At 34.3% G+C, this 22,902-nt stretch overlaps 1 pseudogene; it reads left to right on the plus strand.

The window, feature by feature from the left end:
* The first annotated feature begins 14,396 nt into the window (after positions 1 to 14,396).
* On the plus strand, positions 14,397 to 16,951 carry LOC110426693 (receptor-like protein kinase FERONIA pseudogene; annotated as a pseudogene).
* The last annotated feature ends 5,951 nt before the right edge of the window (positions 16,952 to 22,902 follow it).

Genomic DNA, 22,902 nt, shown 5'->3' on the forward strand with positions numbered 1-22,902 from the left:
AAAAAAATCGCTTTATTTGGAGCTTTGTAGAGAGACTTATAACCAAAATAGCAAAACATGTGCAATGGAAGTCTGCACCTTGAAATTGCTCTCCTCTTTCCATTAAAATTCTTCTTTCCTCAAACACCTACAAAAGTACAAATAAATCAGTAACAACCTACCTTAACCACATTAACACCAAATTAAGCATAAAATTAACCATGATTAGATTTACTCACCCAAAATAACTAAATTAAAATTATTAAATAACCTACTAATTTCTATGCATTACTACATGAACTAAGCCAAATAATTATCAAAATTAAGCCTAAATAACTCTATATTAAAGTGTTATCAATTATAACTTTGTTCCTCAAGATAGGAAAATATTGACTTTTCTAGATCTTTCAATTAATCTTGCACTACCAGATTTTGGCTAACCCGTTGCAAGCAGCTCTAATCGATTACAACTTTTCTACCTTGTACTATCCTACTGTTGTGTTCTCTACTCTAACCTATTACAAGAGGCGTTAACTGATTACAAACTTTCTATTTTCATTTTTCTTTGCAGAGCAGTCTTCCTCTAATTGATTAGCTCTTCCCTTAACTAATTGAAGCTATACTTCCTTCAACCACAATAGAATAAAATCAACTTTAATCAACTAAAAATTTTACAAAATTTTAACTTCTCCATTTTGGCTCCCTTAAACGATCAACTATCTTTTAAACTAGATTTTGGTGCTTGTAGGTATTAGGGCCTTGTGCTCTAATTGATTAATTAGACTTATTAACCGATTAGCATGACTTTGAATTCATCTTCCAACACTTCCTCAATCAGTTAAGCTTAGTGCTAATTGATTAAGAGTCCTCTGCCTTGCTTTAACCTTAGCGCCTAGGTATCCCTTAACCGATTATAGCTCCTTGTTAATCAGTTACTCACCTTCTATCTTTATTAATCACCTTACTCTTTCTTTCTCTTCACTGATTAACTCTTCATTAAGTTTAGCAAGCTTCTTAACTTGCCTTTGATGGACAACTTTGTTAGGGGTATTAAATTAAATCTTACACACTTAAATAACAAGATTAGACAATAATGAATAATGAATATTTTGTTATCATAAAAAAACATATGGAGTCAACATACGTGACCAATGGTATTTCATGCCACATTAATGACAATATGTTTTTATATTCCTTTTATTCTTTCCATTTTTATCTTTTCATTATTTATCCACTTTTAGTGGGTTAAAAGTATTAGTCTACTTTTAGTGGGTTACAAGTATTCATTCACTTTTGGTGGGTTACAAGTATTCATCCACTTTTGGTGGGTTATCCACGTTTGGTGGGTTATCCACTTTTTGTGGGTTAGTGGGTTAAGGTGTTCATCTACTTCTTATGGTAAAATTATTTATCCACTTCGAGTGGCAAAATTATCTATGCACTTCTGGTGGTAAAATTATTCTGACGGCTTCTTCCATGTTTATGATTACAATGAAATTGCATTTATTTTAAGAAATGGATGGATTTATGACCATGACCATAATTATTAAATGATGTCGCATTCATTTCATGGAGTATATGAATTTATAATTTTCTATTACTAGCTTGTTTGTTGCATTCACTTCAAGGAATGAAAATTTATGATTTTTCATTAATAACTATAGAATAATAGATTCACTTTCCTATCAAGGGACAAAATAAAACATATACTATTTGATAGCAAAATTCATGTTAAGGTTGATTTTTAGGGAATAAAAATATTAAAGAGATATCAAGTCACTTGCTTGATTTGTTACAACCAAAAATTAAAGACCAACCACTAAAATCCTTTTAAAGCTTGAAGATGATGAAAATAAAATAATACCAATACTTACCCGATTTGCTAAAACTAGAGATCAAAACCAAATCATTGAAATCTTTTTGAAACTTGAAGATGATGAAAATAAAACGATTCTAAAAGTTGAAAGATTAGATGATCGTGTTGATAACGTGTTATGAAAATATAACTTAAAAGAACAACTATAAGAGAAAGTATTTATAAGGAGTAAGAAGATCTTATTCAAGTGTGTCTCTACAAATGAAGTGAAAGGGCTTATTTATAGGTTAATAACCCCTTATCTAAATTTAATTTACAAGATGAAAATAATACTAATAGATTAGATGGATTAATTAAATTTTAATTTTCATCTAATTTAATTTACATCCAAATCTAGATATACATAGTATAAAGCGTTCATTTTTTAAATCGGCCCCATGTATAAGGCATATGTGATAATAGACCTCTCCATAATTTTAACTATTTTAAGCCAAGAGAATTAAAATTTGGACAAAATTATCCTTAATGAAACCGATCCATTTATTTGGCTCCGGACCTCAACCCGAAACCTATTAATAGGGCAAGTATGTTTAGGTCTGCATCTCAAACTAACTCATATTCTTTGAGCTTTCTTTATCAGACTATTCATTTATGGAGTATTCCTTACTAGAAAGAAAAACATTTAAGAATTTTGAGCATTTTGGAGTAGTTTTTGCTACACGAAGGAAACTTTTGAGTGTTTTGAGCATTTTTAAGTATTTTGAAGTGATTTTTGATATATGAAGAAAAACCTTTGAACATTTTGAGTAATTTTGGTCAAGTTGGCATATTCGTTAATTATGTTGTTAAATAGAATATGGTGTATCGTTTGAAGTTATTAATTTTGTTAAATGAAATTCAGTAGTTTTGGTGACTTTTGGGCATTGCGTGATGGCATTGCATAACTGACTTTAGACATTACGTGATTAACTTTGGACATTGCATGACTAGTTTTTAAGCATTACATGACTAATTTTTAAGTATTGTGTGACTAACTTTGAGCATTGCGTGACTAGTTTTTAAGTATTATGAAATTGATTGATATGGCATTGCATGATTAGTTGGTCGGCATTACATGACTAGTTAGTAAGGTACTGTGTGACTTAGGCATTGCTTAAAAATCAATCATGCAATACCTAAAACCAGTCTCACAATGCCTATAACCAATCATGTAATGCATAAAAACCAATTACGCAGCGATAAAATCACGTAATACCTAAAAACTAGTTTCGTAATACTTAAAAACTTGTCTAATCAATTTCAACTCGTCAACTTTGAGGTTCTATGAATAAACTAATAAACTCAAAAATCTAAAACACACTTTTTTTTTGCTAAGCTAGGAAATTGTGCATTTCATAAAATATAGTTTACAAAACTCCATAACCCTCCAAAGCAAGACAAAATATATCCTTATCGGGAGGGCTTTGCTCACCCCCTTTATGCAAAAACAAAATATATTCTCTTTACAAAATATTTCTTGAACAATTTCAACTCAAAATCTCATAAAAAATCAAAATCCCTAGCAAACATACTTAACAATTATCCTAATCACAAGCACAACAAAATTGTGAACCATCATAAAACCCATCAAACATGCTTTAGCTGTTCCTTCTCCCTAAGCCCATTATCTTAACCAATCTGATCCAACTCACTAACACAGGCATCTCCATCGCAGAACATGTTTCGAAGCAAGTCATCACTAGAAAGCATCCAATTACCACATTCATCATGTTACCTGCAATTACTATAAAAGATTAAAATCATTGTTTATTACCTTGGAGAACCCCAAGATCCACCATCCAAAAAAATAAAACAAAATAAGAAAGAGCTTGATGTTATCTCTACTCTTTGGATGGTGGGATAGACAGTATTTGACCAGAGAGAGAAATCAAGATTTAATTTTTAAATTTCTGTCTGGAGGGCGGGATAGAGAAAACTGAAACCATTTTAATTTGTCTGAAATTGTTTAAAGGGTATTGTTGTGAAGTTATGTCAAAAATTGGCTAAAAATAGTTAAAATTATAAAAACGATATTTTTGAATTGAGCTTATGAGGAAGGATATCTCTCATAATTTCCTGTAGTATAAATGGATATTAATAAAAATATTCATAACAAAATTCTCTTTTTACTTTTCCTCAATTCATCAATTTTCTTTTTCTCATTTTGTTCATTGTTCTCATTTGGCTACTAAAAAAATTCTTAATTGGCTTGTGTTGAACGAAATCCTAAAAATTTTCTTAGCTCTTTCAATTTTATGTTTTTTTTATTGGCTACTAAAGAGGGTTATATGGTTTTTAAATATTTTTATTCAAAATCAAATATGTAATTAAATATTGTGCTTAATTATAAATTTGACATTCGAATTATAATGAAATTATCCATTTGTTATTTAAAATTTAAAAATTTTTGAAATTTACTTCTTTTAGGCAGCTTACACTTTTTGATTAACATTGTTACTCAAATGGATGAAGTGACCAAATATAGCTAATAAAAATTCCCTACATGTATAAAAATGTCACCTTATTTTTATTTGTAATTTGTTCTGAAATTTTTTATTTTTGAAATTAAAAGTTAAAAAAAAAAAAAAAGAAGAGCTCAAAATGAGAGAGAGCGAAAAATGGGGAGAATGGAAAGGAGGAGAAAGGAGAAGAAGGAAAGGGGTGGGTCTGACGTCGCCCATCTATAAGTGTGAAGATTGACATTAATTTATGATTTGCCTAGTCTGAGGTAGATCATTGTCATTTACGTCAAGGGCGACAAATTGACACCTCTCTTTTTGTTCTTATTTAATCTATTTGTTTCATTTTTTATTTATTTTATTTTTCCCAATTTTATTCAAATTTTTAATTTCAAAATAAAAATTTAAGAAAGGCAGGTTTTTTATTTTTTATGTTTTGCTTATTTTTTAATTTTTTATATTTTAATTTCAAAAATAACTTTTTTTTAAAAATAAAAAGTAAAATAACATGACATTTTTATTGACTTTTTTGCCATGTTACCAATGGTTATCAAAGATGTTTTTGAGCAATGAATACAGATCTAATTTTACTATATTTAAATACGAACTGTGAAATTAATCTTAATTATTTTGTGTCAATTTCAATTTATATAGAGCTAAACTAAGGGAATCATGTATTAAAGGTCTTTTGCTTGTTTCTTCTTAATGTGGCATTATATAAAAGATGTTTCTTAATAAAATCTTTATTTCTTGGTCTCTCTAAATTAGGGTTAGGAGAGTTTGTCTTGTTTCAACAAGTTGGCCACCAGGAGCGTTTCCCAACGAATCTTGGCTTTTAGTTTGTGAAATGGTAAGGGATTTAGTAGTTAGCCCTAGGAGATACCTATAAAATGGAAGATTTTAAGTAGCGTTTGGTATTTTACAATGTAATGTGATTACAGGTAATATGATTGTAAGCAATGTGATTACAGAAAAAATAACATTACAGTGTTTCTTATACAAGCAAAATAATGATTAAGATGTAGGTAAGATAACATTGCAGTGTTTGGTTTATAAGTACTTTGTTGAGAATGTAATGTTAATTTTCAAAATTACCCATAGTTATTAAATACAAGTTTAATATATTTATATTTTTTATTATTAAGTTTTATATAATATCATCTCTTAAATATATTTTTAATGTCATATATGTTATTTTTATTTATTATTATAAACTTATATATTTTATTTTCATTTCTTTAATATAATTTTTTATATTATATATTTATTTTAATTTATTTTACCTATATTATATAAATTTTAAGTTTTTATATTTTATTTTATTTTTATATTATATATTTTATTTTAATATTTTTTATTTTAATTATAACATTATAAAATATTTTTAATAAGATAATAAAGTTGAAGAGTAAAGATATTTTTAAAAACATTACAGAGTGTAATGCAATCTGATTGCATTGGTTTTGGATTACAATCACATTACATCTCTTGGCTATAATGTGATTGCATTATAATCTTACATTGCAGTGGTCTGTTGTAAAACAAATACTGCAATGTAATTTAATTGGGTACATTACAGAGAATGTGCTCTCACTTCCCTCATACCAAATGCTATCTTAGTGAAAGATGGAAACATTTTCGACTATCAGAAGAGGAGAACAATCAAATTGTAATTAAAAATAAAGGAGATTCGGGTTCATCAAAGATCAGAATATTCAATCTTCTAGGAGCTATTTGGGATAGAAAGAAGGTCAACCAGGATGCTATGGTAAAAACTTTGGGTTCAAAATGGAATCTAAAAGGCAAATTAGTAGTGAAAGAAAGTTCATGAGAATCGATTTCTCTTTACTTTTGATGACAAAGAAGATTATAAAAAGGTTATAATGGGGAAACCTTGGTGCTTTGGTAGATGCTTACTGGTCCTCAAGGAGTTTGATGCAGTTTTTTTTGAGCCAGAAGCAATTGACTTTGAAAGGGAGGATTTTTGGATCCATGTTCATGGACTCCCATTGAAACTGATGACAAAAGAATCTGCTATTTCGATTGTTAATGCGATAGGGAGATTTATTATAGTTGATGGGGAAGAAGAAGATTAAAAGACAGATTCTTAAGGATAAGGGTGTCTATTAATTTGACAAAACCACTACGTAGAGGAGTAATGCTTTCAATGGATGCTGGTAAAATTCGATGGCTTAGCATTCAATATGAGAGATTGCCACAATTTTGCTTTAAGTGTGGACTGCTCGGGCATACTTCCAGTAGTTGTGATAGTTACTGTCATGATGAACAGGGAAATGAAGTTTCTGATTAGTATGGGAATTTCTTGATTGCACCATTAAGGAGGAAGGCTACTACTATTGTAATTGATGGGAGGGATAAGCAATGCCAGGACCAAGAGAATAAAAGTAGCAGCGAACAGTCAAAGCAGAGCAGTGAGAGCAAAGCAGGGGATTATAGATTTACTACCAAGACCCTTCAAGAAATTCTTAAACAGGAAACTCAGAGGTCAAATGATGAGAGCCATGCAGGTGCTGAAGATGATGAGCAGGGGTAACAAAAAAAAAGATTCTGTAAATAACACAATTCTGGGTGATAATAGAAGTCAGCTGAAATCACCACATGACAATGAAACAACTAGGAATTCTCCTAGGCATGATACTGTGAATAAAGGTAGGGAAGTGAGACTAATGCTGAAGTTATTAGGTCGACAACAGTCTCTGAATGTGAAATACAGAATAGTTGCAAGCACATTACTGAGGATTGTGTTACATCTAAAAAAAGAGGTCAAGAGCATAGGCAGGAAAGTTTGGTAAGAGTGTCAAATAAGTTGAAGAGGAAGGCTGAACCCTCAAAGAAGAAAGTGGTGGAATGTGGGAAGAAGTTAAAATTGGTTGACATAGTTTCTAATGAACCAACGATGCAGAATGGTCAAAATGACCAGCACCGCTTAGATAAATCAGAATAATTTGTTGGAATTGTCGAGGACTCGAGAATCCTCATACAATTCAAATGCTCCTAGATTATATTAGGAGCAAAAACCCCGATGTAGTCTTTTTTATGGAGACAAGAAAGAATAGTTTGGAGATGGAAAGACTAAGAATTAGGTTTGAAATGGATGGGTGCCTGACAGTGGATGCTAATGGAAGATCGGAAGGTCTGGCAATTGTTTGGAGAAAAAATGCTGATATAACTGTGACTTCTTATTCTAGAAACCATATAGACACAGAAATTTTGTTGAGAGGTTCCAAGTGGAGATTTACAGGATTTTATGGTCTACCCGAACAAAAGATAGACATCTAAGTTGGAGTTTACTTAGATAGCTTGGGACGGGATCGCAGCTGCCGTGGTTATGTGTGGGGGACTTCAATGAAATATTCTTTGCTAGTGAAAAGAAAGGTGGGCCAGACAGAAGGGAGGTACAAGTGACTGAATTCCGTGAGACATGCTTTGACTGTGCATTAAGGGATATGGGCTACAGAGGGCCAAAGTACACTTGGTGGAACAACCGAGATGCAGAAGCCTTCACTCGTTGTCAACTGGACAAGGCCTTGTGTACGGAAAAGTGGAGAGAGTTATTCCCACGAGCTTCAGTATTTAATGAATATTTGGGAGCTTCTGACCACCTGGCACAAAGGTTGGATTTGTTTCATCTTCGGAAGGTAAGCTGGCAAAGACGATTCCATTATGAGGAAGCATGGTTGTCAAATAAGGTATGTAACAAGGCTATATTGGACACTTTATCTACACGGGCAGATGAATCATATGGACTTATGGGCAAACTGGAGAGAATTAAAAACTGGTTACGGGCTCAAAAACCAAACCCTTTGAATCATTTGCAAGTGAAGATTAGGAAGAAAAAAGAAGAAATTCAGGATATGCATTTAACAGGTGTTAATTTGCAAAAGTTAGAACAAACTCAAGCAGAGCTAAATAGCTTGACTCGGGATGAAGAGGTGATGTGGAGGCAACGTTCTCGAATTGAGTGGTTTAGAGATGGTGATAAGAACACAAAATTCTTTCATTAGAGAGCCAAAAATAGAAGGAGAAAAAACACAATATGGGCTATAAAGAAGGAAGATGATGAATGGATAGAGTCACAAGAAGAGCTTCATCAGGAGGTTAGTAGTTTTTTCTCTCAATTATTTACTAAATTGAATTCAACAACGAAAATTGCAAGAATATTGACATGAATTCAAGCTAAGGTAACGCCTGAGATGAATGGGCAATTGAATGGTGAAATTTCGAAGGAAGAGGTAAGGCTAGCTTTGTTTCAAATGCACCCCACGAAAGCCCCAGGCCCTGGCGGATTCCTTGCATTATTTTTTTAAAAATTTTGGGAAAACCTTAAGAATGATGTGCATAAATATGTTGTCGAATTAGTCTGTGTAATACCCTTTACAAAATTGCATCCAAAGTTCTCACAAACAGACTAAAACTTGTCTTACCAACCATCATTTCAGAAAATCAGAGTGCTTTTGTACAAGGCAGGCAAATATCAGATAATGTCATTGTTGCTCAAGAAATCATCCATGCTTTACATAACAAAAGAATGGGGAAGACATGCAATTTTGCTCTTAAACTTGATATGAGCAAAGCTTACGACAGGGTGGAGTGGACTTGTGTTAAGGAAATCATGCGAAAGATAGGCTTTGAAGGAAAATTTATTGATATAATTTGGAGATGCATTACAACGGTGTTATATTCGGCGTTGATCAATGGTGTTCCAGATCAGAAATTTGTACCCTCGAGAGGTTTGCGTCAAGGTGATCCACTTTCTCCTTTTCTTTTCGTAATTGTGTCAGAAGCCCTTTCTGGCTTACTAAATTGGACTAAGGCGACAAAGAGTATTTCGGGAATAAAGATATGCCATAGTGGAACAAATATTACTCAACTTTTATTTGCAGACGACAGTATGATTTTTGGAAAGGTCAAACGGCAAGAAGTACAAGTATTGAAGGCAATTTTTGAAAAATATGAGCTGCTTCAAGCCAGAAAATCAACAAGGATAAATCTGGTTTGTTATTTAGCAGAAATACTTCAACAGAGGATAGAGCAATGGCAAGTCAAATGCTTGGCATTAACGAAGCATAGTGGGGTGGTATGTATTTGGGAATGCCTCTGCAAGAGGCTCCAAAAAACAGATTTTCAGTTATGTCAAAGAAAGGGTTGTTAAACGCATCTCTAATGGGAAAAATAAATTGTTATTTGTAGCGGGGAGAGAAATTCTTATTAAATCTATAGAGCAGGCAATTCCAACTTACATTATGAGTTGTTTCAAGCTACCGGATTCCATTTGTCATGAAATTGACTGTGATTGCACAATTTTGGTGGGGTGGAAATGGCAAGGATTAAAAAATCCATTGGAAGAATTGGAAATAGATGTGTGAATCTAAATTTTTAGGAGGAATGGGTTTCAGAGATATCAAGTGTTTCAATTTAGTCATGCTGGAGAAGTAGGGTTGGAGACTCCAAATGAAAGAACCTACTCTTGCTTACAAAGTTCTTAAAGAAAGATACTTCCTTACTACAGATTTTTTAAATGCTCCAATTGGTGCTAACCCAAGCTATTTATGGAGAAGCATTCGGGGAAGTCAACAAATAGTTAGCAAGGGTTTAATCTGGAGAGTAGGTGATGGTCAGAGTATTAGCGTTTTAAAGGATAATTGGATTCCGTATGAGTCACTTAGGCTTTTCACTTTTTCTGATCACTCAATTGATGACGGTATGAAGGTGTCGGAGTTGATTAATCACAGAACTGTGACATGGTACGAAGAGAAAATCATTACTTTGTTACCTCCTTACGAACGTGGTTTGATTTTGTCAATTCCTTTGAGCTATCGACGACCTATTGATAAACAGGTTTGGTTCTATAATAGGCATGGCCATTATTCTGTGAATTTGGGGTATAAAATGGCTCATTCTTCTATGTCGTTGCATGATGCTGGAAGTTCCAGTAGAAATTTGATGGGTTTTTGGAAACAAATTTGGCATCTAAACATACCAAGGAAAGTCATTTTGTTCTTGTGGAAGGCAATTAACGGTATCCTCCCAACTCCTCAAGCATTAACTCAAAGGCTCATTATAACCGAGTGTAATTGCCCATCTTGTGACAATAAGATGGAAATAGCTTTCCATTGTCTCTGCTGTTGCCCGCTAGCTAGGGCAGTATGGTTAATCTCAAAATGGGGTTTCAGGCAATTAGAGGTGATGTTTTCTTCTATGCAAGACGGCATATTTCATTCATTCAACATGATGAAGAAAAGAGAGGTTGAAGAAATTGTGAGTGTCCTATGGGCTTTATGGAAAGCACGCAATATGGAGATCTTCAAGAACAAGAGTTATGAGCCGCTGCAAGTAATAGAGTTAGCTGGCAAATTGATAGAGCAATACAGGTTTGTTGAAGGGGTAAGGACAAGGAGGACGAACTCTCAACAACATAGAACACGGAAATGGGGAGCGCCAAGAGAAAGAAAACTGAATGTGGATGCAACTATATTTGAGATAACAGGGGAAAGGTGGCTGGGAGCTGGCTTTGTTGTTCGTAATGTATTAGGGGAGGTTGAATTAGCTGGCACGAGAAGAATGCTAACGGGTCAAACGGTGGAGGAAGCTGAATTAGTCGCCTTAGCTTGGTCTCTGCGTTGCTGCCAAAGGGAGGCTATTATGATAAAGGAGATTGAAATGGATTGCAAGGTGGTCGTTGATTGGATCAAAGGAAGACACTTGTTTGGTGTCTTGGGCCACATTGTAGAAGACTGCCTTAATCTAATGATAAGCATTGATTGTGATGCTATTCTCCATTGTCCAAGAGAGGGTAATGAAGTGGCGCATTTGTTGGCTAAAAGGGCTAAAGACATGAGTGAGGAAGCGGTGGCTTGGTTTGATTTATCTCACATGCCTAATGATATTCAACTTGTTATCATTAGAGAGGCTAGACTTTCATTTGAAGGTGGTTAGGTTGAGGATGCATATTGTAATCCCAATGATTATATGGTTCAAAGGGTACTCTTTTCCTTAACTCATGGTTTTTATCCCTCAGGGTTTTTCCATGAAAAGGTTTTTAATGAGGCTCTTTAACCATGTGAAGGGAAGATTTCCTACTCTTTATATATCTATATGTCAAATGTAATTCAATTTGATGAGGTAATGAAATCATATTTCACTCCAAAAAAAAAAAATCTTTATTTCTTGCAGCAATTTTGATTTGGCATCATAAAGGAAAAACCAAATAAGAAAAAACAATTTATCATGCTTCAAAACAACAAAACAATCGTGCATGTTTATTCAGCTCTGAATAAACTCTATCATTTTAATTTTGCTAAAAATATGTTGAATTCAGCAGAATTCGTCCCAAGCGCAGATTGAAGATCGACCTCGGAAGGCTCCGAGAGGCAAACTACAACTTGCAAATGGAAAGACATTTCAAACGTTTGTACGACTTAGAAGTCATGACAAAGGCTGTCTGCCATTAATTATTGAACCATTTTCTCCATATCATTATCTGTCAATTGACTCCTACTAGTCTCTCCATGATCATACCCCACTTTCCCACACAACAAACGCGGGTTAGCCGTTTTCCTTCTACCTGTATGCGTATAATCTGTCAAATTATACCGTCATTTTCTCTAGTTTATATTTCTTTAATTATTTGTTGAAGAAATAAATATCTGATAATGATACATGTCTTCAGAAACCAAATTATACGTCTTAGATGTTGACGACTCAAGTCAGTGGTCCAGTAATTATATGAGTTTTATCATTCAAAGTCTTCTTTTTGTTTCTTCTATATGACTGTCACTACAAGTTCGATTTCTGAAATCCAGCATTTCAAGAAGAGAAAGTGAAAGTTGGACGGCAAATAAGCATGAAATTTCCCGAAAATTTCTTGGTTCTTGACTTTTCTTTGCCAGCTGCCTCAATCGGTTTCCTAGTCTCTCTCGACTGATAATTGTTTAGAGCAAGCTTCTTCATCTTCTATTTTATTTCCTTTTCTGATTTTATTTTTTTCTCATGCCCGCCATGAAGAACACCAAAAAGGGGTATGTTTCCTCGCAAAAACTTTCTATCCCAGCCCCTTTCTTGCTCTTGCTCTAGAACCTGAATATCTCAGCCGCATACACTGCTCCTGACAACATAGCACTCGACTCTGGCTCAAACAGTAACTACAATGATTCCACTCCGCGATTGTGGCCTGGATATGCTAAATATTTAGATCAGTCCAAAAATACGGAAATAGTTGTGTCAAGTGCTTCAAGTACGCAAATAGACATACCTTATAAAACTGCACGCCTCTCTCTCTCAATTTGGCTACTCGTTTAACGTGACACCAGGACAAAAAATCGTTCGTCTTCACTTTTATCCCCCGTCATACCTTATAAAACTTTTATGACACTCACTATTGGAATTGCTTTCGGGTGCAGTTTAGATTTTTTATATTGTACTCATACAACGCTTTATGCATTTCATCTGTAATTGTTGATTTTTTTATACTTTTGAGACGAGAAGTTATTATATTTAATTTTACCGTTTGTGATATTATATGTTTTTTTTATAAATGTTTTAATTTGACTTAATATTCATGAAGTATATTAATTAAGTTTACATCGAATATAATTTTAGTTTGTTGCAAAAATAGATAGATTCATAATTTGTATTTAATAAGATTAATTACGCTCATAAACTTGTTTTAGTTAAACAAATATATAGAATGATAATAATTTATAATTCAGTAATTAGATAATCTATAGAATAATGGCAAAGTATGGTGTCAATAATAACACATTATGTTCCGCCTTATGGTGACTTGACTTCAATGGTTTATTGATTTCGACCTCTCTTGTAGTTCTTTCTCTCTGATTATGGATTACCACACCTTGTTTCATTCATTATTGTATGGTTACTCTTTGCTGCACTGTTTTTTCGTTCATTTTGTAGGTAGGGGCTGTCAGGCTTTTTCTTTTGTTTATGTTCTTTGCAACAGGGAGTACCTTTCATCTGTTGCTTGCAGTTGCTGGTCTTATGGCTTACAGGCCTTCTTTTGTACCTACTAATTAATTATAATAAATGACTTAGTAAAACAAAAAAAATTAGATAATATTTGTATAACCACAATACACAATAAATATATTAAGTTCAATGTTTTGAAAAAACCAAAAAGAATATCTTGATGAATTAATTTTTTATTAATTAATATATAAATTAATAAATTATTAATTTCTTGATTAAATAATATTTTAATTAATTAATTAATTTTCATAATTAAAAATATATTAATTTGTAGTGGTTTTAGGGTATATGTAATCTAGAATGCGTATTATTCAATTTATAAAAGCTTTTTAAAATCTCTATTTCTTGCAGGAATTTTGATTGGCATCGTAAAGGAAAAACCAAATAAAATAACACTTTGTCATTCTTCAAAAGAACAACAATCGTGCATGTTGATTCATCTTTGAATAAACTCGATCATTTTAATCAGCAAAATTGGTCCCAAGTGCTCATTGAAGAACGACCTTGGTAGGGTCCGAGAGGCAAATTACAACTTGCAAATGCAAAGACATTTCAAACGATTGGACGACTTAGAAGTCATGACAAAGACATTGTTAATTATTGAACCATTTGCTCCATATCACTCTCTGCCATTGACTCTTACCAGTCTCTGGATCATACCCCACTTTCCCACACAACAAACGCGGGTTAGCCTTTGCCCGTTGCCTGTACGCATATGATCTGTCAAATTATACCGTCATTTTCTCCAGTTTATTTTTCTTTAATTATTGGTTGAAGAAATAAATATGAAATAATGATTGACGTCTTCAGAGACCAAATTATACGTCTTAGAAGTTGACGACTTAAGTCAGTGGTCCAGTAATTATATAGTTTGATCATTCAAAGTCTTCTTTTTGGTTGTTCTATATGACAGTCACTGCAATTTCGATTTCTGAAATCCAGCATTTCATGAAAGGAAAGTGCAAGTTGGAAGGGAGATAAGCACGAAATTTCCCAAAACTTTCTTGGTTCTTGACTTTTCTTTGCCGCCTGTCTCAATCGTTTTCGTCATCTCTCGACTGATAATTGTTTAGAGCAAGCTTCTTCATCTTCTCTTTTAATTCCTTTTCTGATATTAATTTTTCTCATGCCGGCCATGAAGAACATCAAAAGAGGGTGTGTTTCTTTGAAAAAACTTTCAATCCCAGCCCCTTTCTACTTGATGTTCTTGCTCCAAAACCTGAACATCTCAGCCGCATACACTCCTCCTGATAACATAGCACTCGACTGTGGTTCGGTCGCCAACAACAATGATTCCACTCCGCGGTTGTGGCTTGCAGATGCTAAATATTTAGATCAGCCCAAAAATATTGAAACAGTTGTTTCAAATGTTTTAGGTACATATATAGACCCCATACCTTATAAAACTGCACGGCTCTCTCACTCTCATTTTAGCTACACGTTTAACGTGACACCAGGACAAAAATTCGTTCGCCTTCACTTTTATCCCACTTCATACCAAGAATTTAACCGTTCAACTGCTCTTTTCGATGTCCATATCGGCCGTTATACCCTCCTAAGCAACTTTAGCGCGGCCCTCACAGCTGATAATCTTAAATTAAAAGCCTTTTCTAAAGAATTTTGCATAAATGTTGAAGATAATCAAAAGCTGAAGATATCGTTCACTTCGAATCGCAGTATGCCTGATTTATATGCTTTCATCAACGGAATTGAAATTGTGTCCATGCCCGATAATCTTTATTATTCTGCAGACAATGACACGGGGTTTTTGTTTGTTAACGAGTTGACTTTCACCCGCATCGAAAAGAACATGGCTCTTGAGATGGTATACCGAACAAATGTGGGCGGTAAATTCCTTCCATCTCCAGAAGATACAGGTATGCATAGGAGTTGGTCTACGGACGTCGATTACTTGACTGATGATGGACCTAGTGCTGTTCCTATTAATACTAGCATAAAGCTCAATTTCAGCAAGATACGCAATTACACAGCACCAGTCCCAATTTATGTAACTGGCAGGTTGATGGGGACTGACAAGACTATGAATGGGAACTATAGACTCACTTGGCAATTTCAAGTTGATGGATTCATTTACCTAGTCAGGCTACACTTTTGTGAGTTCCAGACAGAAATAACAGCCGCGGGAGACAGAATATTTCAGATCTACATACACGATCTGGTGGCTGAAAATGAAGCAGATGTTGTTAGTTGGGCTGGAGGATCAAGGATTCCTGTGTATCGCGATTATGCTGTTATGATTGCCAGTGGCGGCAAAGCAGGAAACCAAAAGAAAACAAATCTATCGATTGCGCTACATCCTGGCCCAGTTCTGGAGACTTTGTATTCTGATGCTATATTGAATGGGCTAGAAATCTTCAAATTGAGCAATGATGGAAATCTCGCAGGACCTAATCCTGACCCAGATCTGAACCTGCAGATGAGTCCGCCAAGCGGTGCATCACCGAGTCGATTAGTGAAGCCCAAGAACGACAAGGCAGCAAAAATTACCGCTGTCGGTGGAGTAGCTGGGCTTTTTACAATTTCTCTTTTATGTTTCATGATTTCACAGTTTGGCTCTGTTCACTGCAATTCATGGTGTGCACTGTCTTTTTGTTCCAAGACCGAGCCTAACTCTTCGTATGGCCCTGTTCTACCATCTAATATTTGTCGTCACTTCTCACTAGGAGAGATCAAAACAGCTACCAATAACTTTGAAAATACTTCCGTTATTGGTGCAGGAGGGTTCGGTAATGTATACAAAGCGTTCATTGATGGTGGGTCAAAAGCAGTCGCAATCAAACGGCAGAATCCAGGGTCCCAACAGGGTGCACATGAGTTCAGGACTGAAATTGAGATGCTGTCCCAGCTCCGACACCATAATCTAGTTTCTCTAATTGGTTATTGCGATGACAATAACGAGATGATCCTTGTGTATGACTACATGGTTCATGGGGCCCTGCGAGACCACCTCTACAAGACCAGTAACCTTCAGTTAGATTGGAAACAGAGGCTCAGGATATGCATTGGGGCTGCACATGGGCTCCATTATCTCCACAGGGGTCCCAACCACACTATCATTCACCGAGATGTGAAGACTACAAATATACTGCTGGGTGAGAAATGGGTAGCCAAAGTATCTGATTTTGGGTTGTCTAAGATGAATAACCTGTCCAAGACCCATATCAGCACTGTCGTCAAAGGGAGTTTTGGCTATTTAGACCCTGAATACTATCGACTGCTGCGGCTAACTGAGAAATCTGATGTGTACTCTTTTGGTGTGGTGTTGTGTGAAGTATTATGCGCTAGAGCACCAATAAATCCAACGTTGGATCGTATGCAAATAAGTTTAGTAGAGTGGGCACAACATTGCTATAACAATGGAACCCTTGATCAGATAATTGATCCTCATTTACAAGGTAAGATCAACCCTGCAAGTCTGGAAAAATTTGCCGAAGTAGCTATAAATTGCTTGGCTTCCGAGGGGATTAAACGGCCGGCAATGAGTGAAGTGGTGTGCGGACTTGAGCTTGCATTGGAGCTGCAGGAGCGTGAGATGAATGCAAATGCTGAGAATCATTTAAATGATTCAACAGTCATTGATTATCATGTCTTGTTTACTAGTGGTAGCGGATCAATGAATACTGGTCGCTAGGATCGATGCTTTAATTGTGTGCCATATAAATCTTTCCATCTTTTCGTGAACAAGAAACAGGTTTATATAGTATAAGTGTTAGTTTAGCTATATATATATATATATATATATATTTTGATAAGCAAAGAATTTATATATCTGATGGGGGTTACCATAAGGCATAACCCACCATCCAAAAAGGTACAAAAGTAATCTGTAGTCTATACCAAACCTTTCCTATGAAGGAAAAACAAACTACATCAAGCCTTCCAATCTGTACACAAAGTAATTTTTTTTGCTAAGCCATGAACTATTTCATTGATACAATAATTCAATGGGGTTACATAAGTTTGTAACCATACGTAGCAAACAAAGAGCTTGACCCATATAAACCATCCACCCTATACAACCATTACCTAAACCCTCTCTTACAAAATGAAAGCTCACCCTGTACTGTTCCAATCTATACTAGAAACATTTCTCCAAAAAGATGTACTTAGCCAAAAAGAGTTCTTCAGTCATCAACAGGTAATTTCACTAAGAAAAAGTATATCCCAACAAAACCACACAAATCATTAACCACACCTCAGACTTTGATCTGCAACCCAAATAATGGCAATAACCTGTAAATCCACCCAACAACTATTTTACCAGCATCCATTGCATAAATGACAACCTCATCAAACATACAAAAGCAACAATTCCCTGTTGTGAAACCAACCACCCATTAAAGCAGACAAGCTAAAGAGACAACCTACTATTGTTTGTAAGGGATCATTCAAAGAAGACAAGACCCGTCAAGTCCACACCACCAGCAACTTTTGTCTTATGATACCTGTCTTCATCAAATGATCTGCACAGTCATTTGCTTTTGTTAATGTGTTTTTCACATGAATCGATCCTATCAAATCCTTTCGCTTATCAAGAATTTGAAAGTCCCTCCACCATCTCCATGGTCCTACCCGTACATTACCAAACCAAGCGGTAGTAATTAGAGAATCAGTTTCAATAATCAAAGATTTAATACCTAACCATTTTGACTAACAGAAACTCTTCAAGGCAATACAAATTGCACTCAGCTCTGCGAAGTTCAAGTCTGGCACCCCTATAGAACCAGGGAATAGTGCTCACCGCACGCCCTCCTTATTCCTTAATACCCTTCCTATGCCCATTGGTCCCGGTTCCCCTTTGAAGATCTATCCATGTTGAACTTCAGAAAATTTCTATTTGGAGGTTTCCGCACTTCTTTCTTCCTTTTTTCTCTCCTTCTCCTCTTTAAACACAATCCCCTCTTTTGGGCTTAGCTAGCATCCGGACTCTGTAATGGGTACATCCCTCTCCAAAGCCCTAACTCAATGGAAAGTTCTCATCTTCAGTAATCTTACTAACTCCTCCACTTTCAACTCTTTTTTATCAAAGACTACCTCGTTTCTTGCCCCCCAAACAGATCACATTGTCTCATCCCATATATATGGTCATTCCTCTCTTTCTCTAATGTTCACCTTTCCCCATGCCCTCACATTGTCCCGTATAAATAATTAAATTTATTTTTTTCAAATCAAAGTACTTGACTAGAAATGACAACCTTGATTGGTATTGTATTCGTTGGGTTAGACTAGAATATTGCACTCTTATAAAGGTTTGAATCATTTATATGTATCAACAACTTGAATTTCAATTTTTGGAGACTTAGGATTTAGGCTCCTTGGTAAATCATGTGTTATCTCAATGTAAAACTCACATTCTGCTTATGTGACATTGGTGTTTATATATGAATGTGAATCTTCAGTGAGACTAAGATTAGAACATTTTGGATTTGAGGAATGAATTATATGGTAGGAATGGCATGATTAGAGTATCAACGTATCGAAATAACAAAAATTGAAATAAAATGAAAACCATACTTTCTATCTTTGGATAATTTTGGTTGTTTAATACAAAGTTAAACACCATAGAAAATCAAAAAAAGGTTTTACCTTTCCAAATGATATCGTAATCAAATGAATTTCTTTTGGGGTTGAATAACGTGAACACCTTCTTGTGTGAAAGAATTCTAGCCACTCAAACGTTTGGTCTTCAATGTTACACATACGATTGCAACGGATCCTTCTTAAGGAGAGAGCTTTATGTCACGTGCTTGTACTAACAACTGGACAACGATTTGTTCTCATTTCTTCTTTGATTTCCAGCAAAGAATCAATGGAGAAATTTTTTGAAAAACCCTCTCAAGAGTGGCAGCACTCAAGAGAAAAATGAATATATTTTTTTTAGTTGCTTCAGAAAAGAGTGGTTATAATGTGATATTTTTTTCTAGGTTTAATTTTATTATTAGATTTATTAAAATTTACAAAATAAGTCCTTAATATTATAGCAATTATAATATTTAACTAATGCCTAATCAAACTCTTTGAATTAGGTCCTTAGTAGAAGAAAACTAGAATTTGATTTAAATTTAACTTAAATCATCACACTCTCAAATTAATCCAAATTGAAACCTATGTGTGTGATCCATTAGATTCCTAACATGTTGGTAATGGAATTGAATTATAATGTTTTTAATTAATTAATTTAAATGAATCGTATTCAATTTTAAATTAACTAATTTAATTTCATAAACCAAGATTGGTATCTAACAATGCATAACAGCTATCCAATTGTTAAGAGAGTCAAAGGATTCTTGGACAACCTTTCAATGTACAATTTATTAGTGTAATTCATTCTCTTATCATATATCCCAGAGATGATAAGAGCTTATTGACTTCCATATTTGCTCTTGCAATTAGATCATTAGTTTTATGGAGACTTATGAAACTCATTCCATAATCTCCTAATCACCTTAGCCAAGGATTTGATTAAGGTAATATCAATCAAGAACTAATGAGATATTTCTCCTTGAAATATTTGGAGTGATGATTTCTATCTTGACCACTCATTACCTTCATATGCTTCATATTATTCTAAAAAACATAATGTTTTGGCATTCTTGGTTAGGCACCCCTAAGGATGAAATCAAAGTATAGTACTACATATACAAAATAATTTGGTGTCTCAAGTCTAGGGAGTAGTTACACAACTAACATGAGAAATATTGCATAGACACTTGAGTGAGATACCAAATGCACTTCTTATGGTAGGTCATGTTTAGTGAACTCGCTTTCTTATGGCAAACACCCACATGCTAGTTCCAAGTATCTCTATACTTCAACCTATGAAAGTGTTTGCTTACTTCACAAGTAAAGAACATAGCATGTGATGATCTTTGTGTATCATTGATGTCCCGTCTCAATAATACAATGATCATAAGCTTTTAAGAATAATGCTTTGATGCATAAGGATCTCATAAGTGTATCCCAATACCATTCCTTCACAAGGCATATATAGTTCCATGAGCTTTATTTACATAAGTACAAAAAGTAATTAAATTAGAAACTTTTGGATAAAAAACTACCCCATAATTATTATAAATAATAAAATGTCATACATGAATAGCTCAAAATGTAATTCCTATATGACTAGAGATTAGCTTGCAAGTCTCATTCTAAGATTATAATATTTTAGCTCACATCAAATATGAATACAATATAAAAGTTTAAATAAAAAATTTAAGCTTTTTATGAGTTGATGGTTTGGACTTGAAAAGTTATTGAGTCAATTATTCTTAGGCCCGAAATTCATATGAAGCAGAAGGCATAATGATGAAAACTACATTACTTAGTTATTTGATGGCCTTAAAATAATAATATACTATATGCATATTGAACTGGACCAAAAGAAAATAAGAAAACAAAAAGAAGTTAGGCAGAGCGCAGTGGATAAATCATGGTCATGCATTTGGCTTGAGACATCCTCACTTATAGGTGCCGCATGTATCTGGCGCGGGGTGTCGGTTTAGGACGAGGGAGGCAGCTGCCATAGGATTTTCTCCTATCACACGTTTTCAAAACAGCTTCATCAGCGGTGAGGGCACCAAAAGTCACAAAGGACTCGTCATCATCAACAAGCATCCTTCCCATTTTAGAGCTATTTAAGAACTCCAACTCCATGTTGCCAGCGATGGTTGCATAGAGGCCATGGAAATCCTTCAGTACTGAAGCACTGGTTGCTCCGGATGGGCTTGTTTTGAGCAGAATCATAAGGGTTATTAACAGGATTCCAAGAGAAAAACCCTTCCTCATTGAAACTTCCGTGTTTCTTTGATTCTCCGTTTTCGATTTACTGCCAATCCTTTCGCATGGTGAAGCTCATTTCCCATGGAAAAGGACCTCTAAGAAAAAAATAGTGGTTGGAGTTTGTGTGAACAGAAGAACAATTGATTTTTCTGCCTCCATGTTATGCCCCGTTGTCCCTAAATGCTTGCCACTTTATCTGTTAAGTTAATTTTCAATTGCATAAATAAATACGGTATTAAACACTATTTCTTTAGATCCTTGTTTATAGAGCCAAATGTTCAGACTTGCAAAGGAAAAAAGTATTCACTGTGATGGATCCTGATTGAATAGGACGGGCGAAAACTTTAGCTTGGGGTTTATCTTCGCAAATTCCTATTGTTCCACTAGTTGCATTTGATAAATTACAACCACTTTCTATATATGTTTTTTAATTTTAGTGAGGCTAAAAACCGAAATTCACTGAACTTTTTGGGGTGTTACTAATGCAACCTTTTTTTTTTTGGATTCCAGTGGGGGAAGCCGCTCTGCCCCACGAGAGATGGGTTCTTAAGAATTGATGGTCGATAGCAATGCCCAATTTGAGTCATTTGATTGGACATTGGTAAATGAAAGGGGTAATACTTTTAAGTGTGTATGCATTTTAGTGAAGGCCCTTTGTTCAGCAAGCCAATTAAATGTTTCTCCACTCAGATAGTGCTGATCAGTGCTCGGGAGTAGGTAACAGTAACAACTCATAAAAGATTTCGTTTTCATTCTTAATTAATTTATTAGGAGTCATTACTCTTTATATATCAAGCGATAACGTTGGTATTTACTAAAGATCATCTTTTTGTACAACCATGACGCATAATAGGAAGCAAATTTATTGAAGTTTGAGATCAATAAAAACGGAATTTCATTGGGACTATTATCCCGTATACTAGCATATACTGGTTGTACTTAAAAAACAAAAAAACTCCACAAACAACAGTAAATGCGTGTCAAGTGTCAATATATTACCTTAAATTCAAGATTGACTTCTCTTTTTTTAAAAAACAAAAATATATTATTCTATACAAGAAATCTCAACGATAAGGATTTAGAAGGTTGGCGAGTATCTTTATTGACACTTGAAAATGCTGTAAGAACTTTGGAAATGGTGAAAAAGGTTACCATCGGCAGTTTTTTGATCGCTGGATGACTGCCTGTTAGGTGAGTTCCAGCGATTTCCAGCACTCCGACTATCAAACGCCAATATGGTGATTTGTTTCACCGGCAGAGGTTTGCCACTTTAGAGTGCCCTTATTAAACTGCCTCTCATGGGCACTTTAAACTACCCTCAAAAGAAGCAACTGGCAAACATTTATAAGCGCCCTTAAAATTTATTTTACTTTATTTTTTTATATACTACTCGCAAATGCTCTTACACTAATTAAGAAAATTTAAATAAGTAATTATTCTTTTATTATATTTAATTAAATTTTTATATTTTTATTTTAAGTCAAATAAATCTTAATGACTAATGCTTGACTAATTTTCATTAATAAAAATATTATTTATCATTTTATATTAACATAGCATTGATATAGCACTGATGTGAAGGGTAAAAAATGTCACATAATTATATCACCATGTTACATTAGCATGTATTGTCATCATTAATTATGATATATTAATACGTTATATCATCATCAATTATGACATTTTTAACATATCACATTAGTGCCTTGTAACATATATAAAATGACAAGTGACATTTTGATTGAGTCAATTATTAATCATAAGGGCTAATTTGACTCAAAATAAAATTATAGAAGCTTGATT

Source organism: Theobroma umbraticum, unplaced genomic scaffold (genome assembly GCF_002168275.2).
Source record: "Theobroma umbraticum cultivar Fairchild unplaced genomic scaffold, ASM216827v3 scaffold_12.0, whole genome shotgun sequence".
Taxonomy (NCBI): Eukaryota; Viridiplantae; Streptophyta; class Magnoliopsida; order Malvales; family Malvaceae; genus Theobroma; species Theobroma umbraticum.